The sequence below is a fragment of the Rhea americana genome, unplaced genomic scaffold (genome assembly GCF_003343005.1).
Source record: "Rhea americana isolate MKP2758 unplaced genomic scaffold, rheAme1 scaffold_3, whole genome shotgun sequence".
NCBI classification, from domain to species: domain Eukaryota; kingdom Metazoa; phylum Chordata; class Aves; order Rheiformes; family Rheidae; genus Rhea; species Rhea americana.
In genome coordinates, this window is record NW_028186423.1 from 2,669,498 (window position 1) to 2,678,264 (window position 8,767).

Consider the following 8,767-nt stretch of genomic DNA (forward strand, 5'->3'; position numbering starts at 1 on the left):
GTGTGTGTGTGTGTGTGTGTTCTTCCTTGGCCTCATCGGGCTGGTTTGATATTATCCCTGGCTCTTCTCACAGGATTATTTTCTGTGTGTAAAAACTTGCTCCCACTGCAATCCCACTGTTTTTAATGGAAGCAGGTTTTGACCCTTTGAATGTACAAGGCTTTAAACTGTCTGCTTTATAAGACTTTTTTTTCCTAGGCTGTGAACCTTTGAGGTACTAAGCCAAGGTTAGGAAGCTGTGCATAGTTATTTTTGTGCTTTATAAAATGTTTAACATTTTTGGTGCATAAATCATTTTTAGCTTTACCTAATTTCAGAGCATAAAGGGCATGTCAAACTTTACTAAACTGAAGCCCCAGGAAACAGTCTATAACCATGATGGATTTTTATAATGATATAACCCTTAATGAATTATTGTAGTTCCTTAACAAGGTTTTAATAAGAAATTTCTTTTGCCAGCATGGTTATTAGTTCTCTCATCTGAATAGCCCTGGGCCTGTCTGCCATAGAATTGTACAACATAATATTTCTTTCTGTGTCAATCACGCAATACTGCAAAACTCCAAGCTAAGAATAAAGCAAACTTACTTTTCTCTTCTGGTCTTTGCTTTGTTTRTTTGTTTGTTTAAAGGTCAGTTTTTTTGAGTATGTAATTTTAAATAAAGATGTGCTGACTACAAGACAACTGTTACTCATACATAATGGAGGAATAACTACTACCATTCGGGCACTTTCCAGTATGTTAAGGTGTCTTGGAGGGAATTGACTGCAGAATACAGTCTTTTTACACCAACTGGGTGGGTGCATGTCTGTATGTTTGTATGAATTTCTGTGGGTAGGTTGCACTTTTTTTTTTCTTCAAGATATTTTAATGTCTGAACAATGATTTGAATACTCTGATATAGTTCTAACCGCAGTTTGTTTTTTTTATATATATTAGTAGCAGTGTGTATACTTAGATGTGTGTGCATGTGTGCGTGTATGCATGCATGCACACACATGTTTACACATTATTTATGTATTCATTTGTACTTTAGACAATAAGACTATATTTTTAAGATATGGATTTAAAATTCTAAAAGAGTAAAGCCACGTGCTGAAATGTTAAAAAATGGCTGTCCTATCTTCATTCAGCCCTCTCCTGTGTATACCTTACATTACAGTTATTAATTACTTGTTTAATTATTCAGGAGAGACTAAACTAAAGCTAACTGCAAAGAGCTGTAGAGGAAACTTATGACAGTCTCTGACTGCATGATATAATGGAGGACAGAATTTCATGTCAACAAGTACAAAGTAAYAAGCATAGTCAAAACAGTAGTAAATATTCATACTGAGAGATGTTCTTTAAATTCATGACTCTAGTCCAAGAAAGACATTTTGGAGTCACTGGATTTTTCTCAGAAAACATCAGATCAATATTCTGCAGTGGTCACAAAGACAAGCAAAATGTAAGCAATTATTGAGGGAGGATTTGAGAAGAAAATGTGAAATACTATATAATCATAGAAATCTATAGAAATTCACTTTATAACTGTGCTTACATCTTGAATACAGTATACAGATCTAACCCCCATCTAAAAAAAGGATATATGAGAACTAGAAAAAATATAGAGAATGGTAACAAGAATGATCAGGGGGTAGAGAATAGTTTATGTCCAAAGACAAACTAAATGGACTATGAATCTTTGGCAGAAAGAAAAGAAAAAAGAGTAAAACGAAAGGATGGCTGAGGAAGGCTATAATAAAAGCCTATAGAGTCAAGATTATCTTGAAAAAGGTAAATATGAAACGAAAATTAACTAAAAAAAACCTATTTCTCATGCCAGCAATCAGAATTATATGCAACTGATTAAATTATTAGGTAACAGATTTAAAAGTAACAGAAAGAAGTATTTTTTTCATACATAATTACATTGCAGAACTCATTGCCACAGAGTACCGTACAGGCCATAGGCATAAACGAGTTTTAAAAAGAAAAAAAAAAAAAAAGGATTATATAAATTCATGAAAGAAAAACTGTCAAGAGCTATTAAACATGATGAAGTGATTCCCAGCTCACAAAATCCTTAAACTTTATATGATTCATATGCCAGAAGCTGGGATGACATAACGAAGTGGATTATTCTAACTTAACTTTTTTTCCTCTTTTTATTTATTATTATTATTTTTAATTCTTTTCCATTACTGGCTACTTCAGAGAAAGGATACTAAATAAGATGATAGACTTTGATCTTTCATGTTAGAAACATTCTTATCTTCATATATGCCTTTTTCAGATTAAAATCTTCAGAAAATGCATCAAATTTCCTCTATGCCTTGAAACCCTAACCATAAAGTAGTACTAGGCAGTGCTGATAYATGGAACAAAAAATATATTTGTATAAAGTATCTTAAACCATATCTGCTTAGAGCCTGGAAAAGTATCTTCTGATCACAGGCATTTTTTTTCCAAAGTGTGTAACTTAGCCAAATTTGAGAGAATTTTAATTTAGAGGCAAATGGAAAATCAATAGTTATCTCTACACTGCATTCTGAGCATTGCCCTGAGGCCCTAGCTGTGTCTAATCCTGTTTTTCTTTTTTTTTTCTACATTTCGTGAATTGCAACCTGTATTTGAGATCGGGCTTGTGGTTGTCTTTGGGAAATGTCAAAAGAGAAAACTCAGCATGACTCCCAGTCCATACCCAGTATCAACATGGGTAGCTGTGCTTCCTTATACCTCAGCTTTTGCTGTAAAGCGATGTGTTTGCAGGGTTTTCTCTTAACAGCTCTTTTGCACCATGGCTGAGTACAGCTGCACACAGAAGCAGGTTGGGCAGCTCTTGTTCTGCTTCCTGCCCTGCCACTTCGTGCACRCATAGCTATCTATGTAAAATTATCTCACTACGTATTCTGCCAGTCAAAATTAATGTTTTTTTTTTCCTGCATTAATCAACTATCAATTTTTTCCCTATACTTGCCCTCAGAAATGACACAACTGTTTTAACAGCATCATTTCAAATAAGTTCTACTTAAGCCAAATATCAGGAACTGGAAATGTTTATCTAAGCAAATAACGACTGCCAAAACTGTAAACACAATGGGTCTTAGGGAAGCAGAGGAAGGTGCAATGAGTGCAAGTTCTGTATTATCAGTTCTGCATATAATTTTATCAGGAAATTGATTAGACTTTCCAAAAGTTTAGCTGAATAGGGCAGCAATGTGAGGTGAATGTTGCATTAATTGTGAAATGGGTAAATGAAWTAATAAGAGCCCTAAAGATACTACCAGTAATGACTACATTAACAGTCCRAAACAAAGTCTATTTGAATACTTATTGTAGTAATTTAACCACTGATAATAATTCACAGAGAGATCCTTGAAGGCAGCGGGTGTTTCCAAGGGTCTGCACCGAGCCCAGTACTGCCTTTGTGTGTGAACCAGGGGTCCAGGTTCTCCACTGAATACAAAATGAGATTTCATCACCTAAGAAACATTTTCAGTAATAATCTGACTGAGAAGGGGTCAGAGGATGAGGRGAAGGAAACTAAACTAGAAATATGTAACAATTTGCAGTATAGAATCATAGAATCAGTAAGGTTGGAAGGGACCTCTGGAGATCATYTAGTCCAACCTCCCTGCTCAGCAGGGTCAYCTGGAGCATGTTAGACAGGGCTGCATCCRGGCRGGCCTTGAAKATCTCCAGAGAAGATAGGTACCTAAGGAAATGACTCAGAAGGGCAGGAACATTTACTCTTGGAATGTTTGCATTGTCAAGTGCTTAAATTTGGTTTCCTGTCCACAGAGAAAATGGACTAGTCCCCTGGCTACAAYTTTGGAYGTCTTATAGACAGGCATGTCAAACYTCTTACATGGAGTGAGATCTTGAATACAAACCTAGCATTTTATAAGTTCATGCTCCAACTATTAGACTTTCCTGGGTTGGGCATCYCTTGTGATTCAGATCATTCTTTAATATTTATTGGGCCAGAGAGAAGGTAAATGGCACACAACAGAGCTTGCTTAAAAGYTTAAGACTTCTTTTTTTCCGTCTGCTGTTAATTTGAAATACATGGCTGTTGCTGCCGCATGCTAGCATCACAGTCTCTTTTCTCATTGTGTAACAAATATCTAAAGTTTAATACATCCTTTTGACCAGTTTGCAAAGAGAAACACACCTGAGATGTAGGACACATTGGTCCTGAGTCATTCTGAGCATTTCAAATAGCAACTAGGACCATTCTTGGTGCGAGAGTCTTCATGTATGATGTGAATTAATGTTTGAACACAGGAGATGAGCATGAATGTTTGATTTGCACATCTCAAGGAAGTACCCTTCCATCTTCACTAGCTTCCTSGTAACGTAGACTATGCTGGCTTGGACAAAAGTAGAGCATGTTTAGTGTATAGAGTCTCACTACCAAAGTGACAATCAGGAAAGGTAAAAGCTATATAAAAATCCTATGTCAATATGGGCCTAGGRTAGTCTGAGAATGCTGTTAGTAGTAGAGCAACATCAAGCTCTGTTTTATGTATCATCATGGTGTTATAGATACCCCTGGCAGATACAATATACTGATTTTATCAACTTCTGTAGTGCTTCTGCTGAAATACAGTGATGGTCTGTTTACGACCTTYTATACAGATATGATTCATGCAACTCAAGGTTAAATGGCAAGAATTTGAAAGTGCTTTCTGCTGAACTTAGGTACTCAAGTATCTYTGCAAATATACGCAGAAATTTGGTCAGACTTTTGTGGAAAAAAAAAAGGAGATGATGATATCTGAGATAGTTCTGCCTGAGCTAGATGTTTTGTGCTTCCTTTATTGTTAAGAGAAAGAAGTAAAGACTGATAGGGCACAATTCATATGTCCTGATGAGACGAATTCTCAAACCCAGAAGGTATGATATTAATTTAAAATAAATTATTTTGCTTCCAAATTCTGACTAGGGTGGAAATGGAAATGCAGCCATAGTCTAGTGGTCAACTGTATCCAAGATAAAGTAGAAATATAAGTAAGTATGTTAAAATATTTTAGGCTCTGAGACAAGGTTCAGTTCCTGCTATGGGCAGGCCTCTATGCTGGCTCTTTTATGCTATAGCAACCTCTATAGGATGAATATRCATTGCATAATCAACTGTTTGCAACAACTATGCTGAGTAAATAGATGATGGTTTACTTCAACAACCCATTCTTACAAGGCATTCTATCAGAAAAGTGATCTCAATCTTTCAATATTAATGTCTRTTCAGCTACAGGCTCTGTACAGGCTCAGCTACAGAGGGGTAAATGCAAATTATAAAAATGGAGCGTTATTAAAACGGAGCACTATACTAACACACATACACAAAGATCAAGCACAGGTCACCAATGTGAGTCTTTATTTTATACTTTAGGTCTTTTTTATGTCTGATTTGGATCAAATTTATGTGAGAAATTTGCATAAGTCAGGAGMGATCTTTATTATATGATTCACCATAACTCATTAGGTGTTTATTACATAAATGAAGTCTGCTGATGTAAAACACRAATGATTACACTTGATTGACCCTGAAGTTTACATTCTTGACAAAAAAGGATGGAGCATCTTGAAAGCCATATGCCAACAGATGTAAAGGAGATGAATTCCAATATAAATATGGTGATTATTACTGGTCAGCACCRTGAGCAACAAATTTTAAAAGCATGCAAGCAGAAAAGGTGAGGAGACAAGATTAAAAGGCAGAAATATTGATCTCATCCTACAGCTTTGTGTTTCAGCACATCATTCACTTTCATCTCTCTGTCTCAGTGGCAGCCGTGGCATAACATCTTGAACTCTTTGTTAAGGATATTTCTCTGTATGCAGGGTCTTTTGCAAAGGATGATGGTGAGCAGACCCAACATCCTTTGAAGCGGAACAGAACCATGACACCTTGTCAAAATATATTAATATAGTATCTTAGTTAAACGAGTTAGATTTTGTTGTACACAGACACATTTTAAATGTACCCACGGTTAGAGTAATTTCTTTTAGCACTGATTTTTCATGAGTTTTTTTTCAGCAATATATATAAATATGTGGTTGCATGTGTGTGTGTGTGTGTGTGTATATATCTGTATATCACATGAATAATGAGGATTATAAACAATAAAAGCTGAGCAAGAAAGAAAACAAAAATAAGATTCATCACTTAAGGTCTTTACCAATATATCATTAATAAGCAGATTAGTCAAGCTGCTCTACTCCAGTTTGGATTAACTACTCAGAGGAGGGGTTGTTTTGAGAACAGGCTATTAATAAAGTATTTGAGACTTGACCTGAATGACCTGGCATTTTGTAGGTACCATCTAGCCCAGTTGAGTTAAAGGGATATCTCCCCCTGGCTGGGTCAGWAGGAGCTGTCATAAGCTTTTCTCAGTCAGCAGGAGTCATTTCTGAGTCAGTAGGAGCTGTCACAAACCATTCTGACATACCATATATCACAGCAGAAGTGAGAGTGACCTGTCTGACCCCTCTTGCTATTGCATGCAGATAATCAGGTCACTCCGCCCATCTGGTAACTCAGGCTGAGCTCCGCTTACTCATTCAACCCCGGATGATACTGGCCTGATTATCTTTTCAGCTGCAATAGGTGCTTTTCAGCTGCACCTGTGAAACTTTATCCAAACCAACGGGTTTACACTCCTAAGAAATTATTTCACTCCTGTGAAATCCACTCCTGCGGACTGCAGAATATGGCACTATTTTAGCCCCAAAGCCATCAAAGAAGGAGTTAGAGGAGCTTTTGAAAAGACCACTGACTAACTGTAGATGCAATGTGCAGAAATTGCACTCTAACTTTTAAGTATCTAGTCCTGACTAGCCCTGAGTCTGGCAAGAAGGGTCTTTTGATAGATTTTCCTGTACAAAAGCCCTTTATGCTGTGGGACGGCCAAGTGTTGCAGAACAGAATACTCAACAGATGTTTTGCTCTCTCAGGGAGGTGATGGGCAATGCTGAAGAAATCCATACATATATATGTATATATATATATATATATATAATCTGTACTTACAGCTTGCAACCATGAACTATTTCCTGAAGGAAGGAAGTAAGCTTTCTCTTTCAAAAATAGAACAGTGGTCAGTCCCTTTAAAGTATTGGGACTTTATTCATGCACCTTGCTTTATACTGTAGTTCTGGTATACTRTAGTTGAATGACTGAACACTCACGCAGACAGTGAGAGACTATTGCCCTAAAKTTCAGTTTTGATTCAGAGGAATCAAACCCCACGTCCTATCCTCCAGAAATGCCACTACTTCAAAGTACCACCTGAGAGCATCACTAGTGCGAGGGGAAGCTCTTCACTGTCTCTATAAAAGCTAAAAGCTCTTTCCCTGTGCCAAATATATTTAAARTTAGTTAGACAGACACAATCCTCACTCCTGGGACATCCTGAGTCATTCATAACTTGAAACCTGTTTTAGATTGTGATACTTATATGTCTTGCCTCACAAGCAAAAGGTCAAGAAAGAGATAGCTCTATGCCTTTAACCTAGTAGTGGGTGGCTCGAATGTCTATGTTGGGTAAAATCTGTATCTTCCCTAGAGGATATCTGAACATCGAGCTACGGGACATTTGCGGTAGGTCTATCTCAACCTCTACAGTTGAAGTAGTTCCACTTTACATGTAGTGATTATACCGTAATTGGTCCCTGAGATAGCATCTCCCGTGTGTGTCACTCTGTAACCTAGCGACAAGCCGCACTACCTCGTGATGAAGAAGGAATTGCCTCCTTTTATATATCTTTATCAATAAATAGTGTAAGCTTTCTTTGGAAAATGAATGAGAAACCTGCTCTTCTCAGTCACATGGAAGGTTCAGATCTGGAAAGGCAAAACAAAAAATGATCCCTGATTTTCCACATCCAGTGTCACTGTTGTCTAAAAATAAAGACAGCAGGAAGCTTTAGGAGCTCTCTTTTCTGTAGTTCTTTGTACACATCCTTGTATTTGACTGAAAACTATGGTACATCCTCAAGAAAATACTATTTGGCAGATAAGGAAAGAAAAAAAAATGCTTTTTAAAGTAAGAGACTGGATTTGATGGCATATAGTCTCTTCTATTGCTGCAGAGAGTGAGATCAGTGCTATTTCTAAGTGACGGAGGATCACACTACTACGCCTGGAGGCACAGCCAGAACAAGGAGATAGAGACATAATGGTGAGATGGGATCTGAACTGAATATAGAGTTTCTGTTTACATATTCTTCCTTGTTCTAATCTAATCATACAACGGTTTGTATTTTCTTGTGTTACTTGATTGTAATTAGTAACATATTCCAACAAGTTTCACCACAGGCTGCTGTACCAGTCTTGCTGCTCTAAATTGAATATTTTGTCACATAATCCCATTTTACACCCAAGTTTCCTTCATGTTCTGTTTTCTCCATTCTCTATATTTCCATTTTACTTATTTATTCCCAGTATCAATTTCCTCTCTGGACTGTGGTTTCTATATTGGCTCCTCTTCTTCTTCTTCTTCTTCTTCTACCTTTCTCTCCCTTTCCTTCCAAGATGATTCCTCATGTTCCTTCACAATCAAGTGGTTGTGATTTAAAAGGAAAATTAGCCAAAGTATACGATTTTAATGGAAAATAACTTTTCAGTCTTTTGGATTGCTATTAAATTCTAAGCCATAGCTAAGCAGTCCCTGTTGTTTTGAAACAGATATGATGCATTCTTCATTTTGCTGAATGACAGACAAAAAGAGACCTCCAACATGGCTGATCATAAGGTTTCTATTTCCTTAGCCAGTA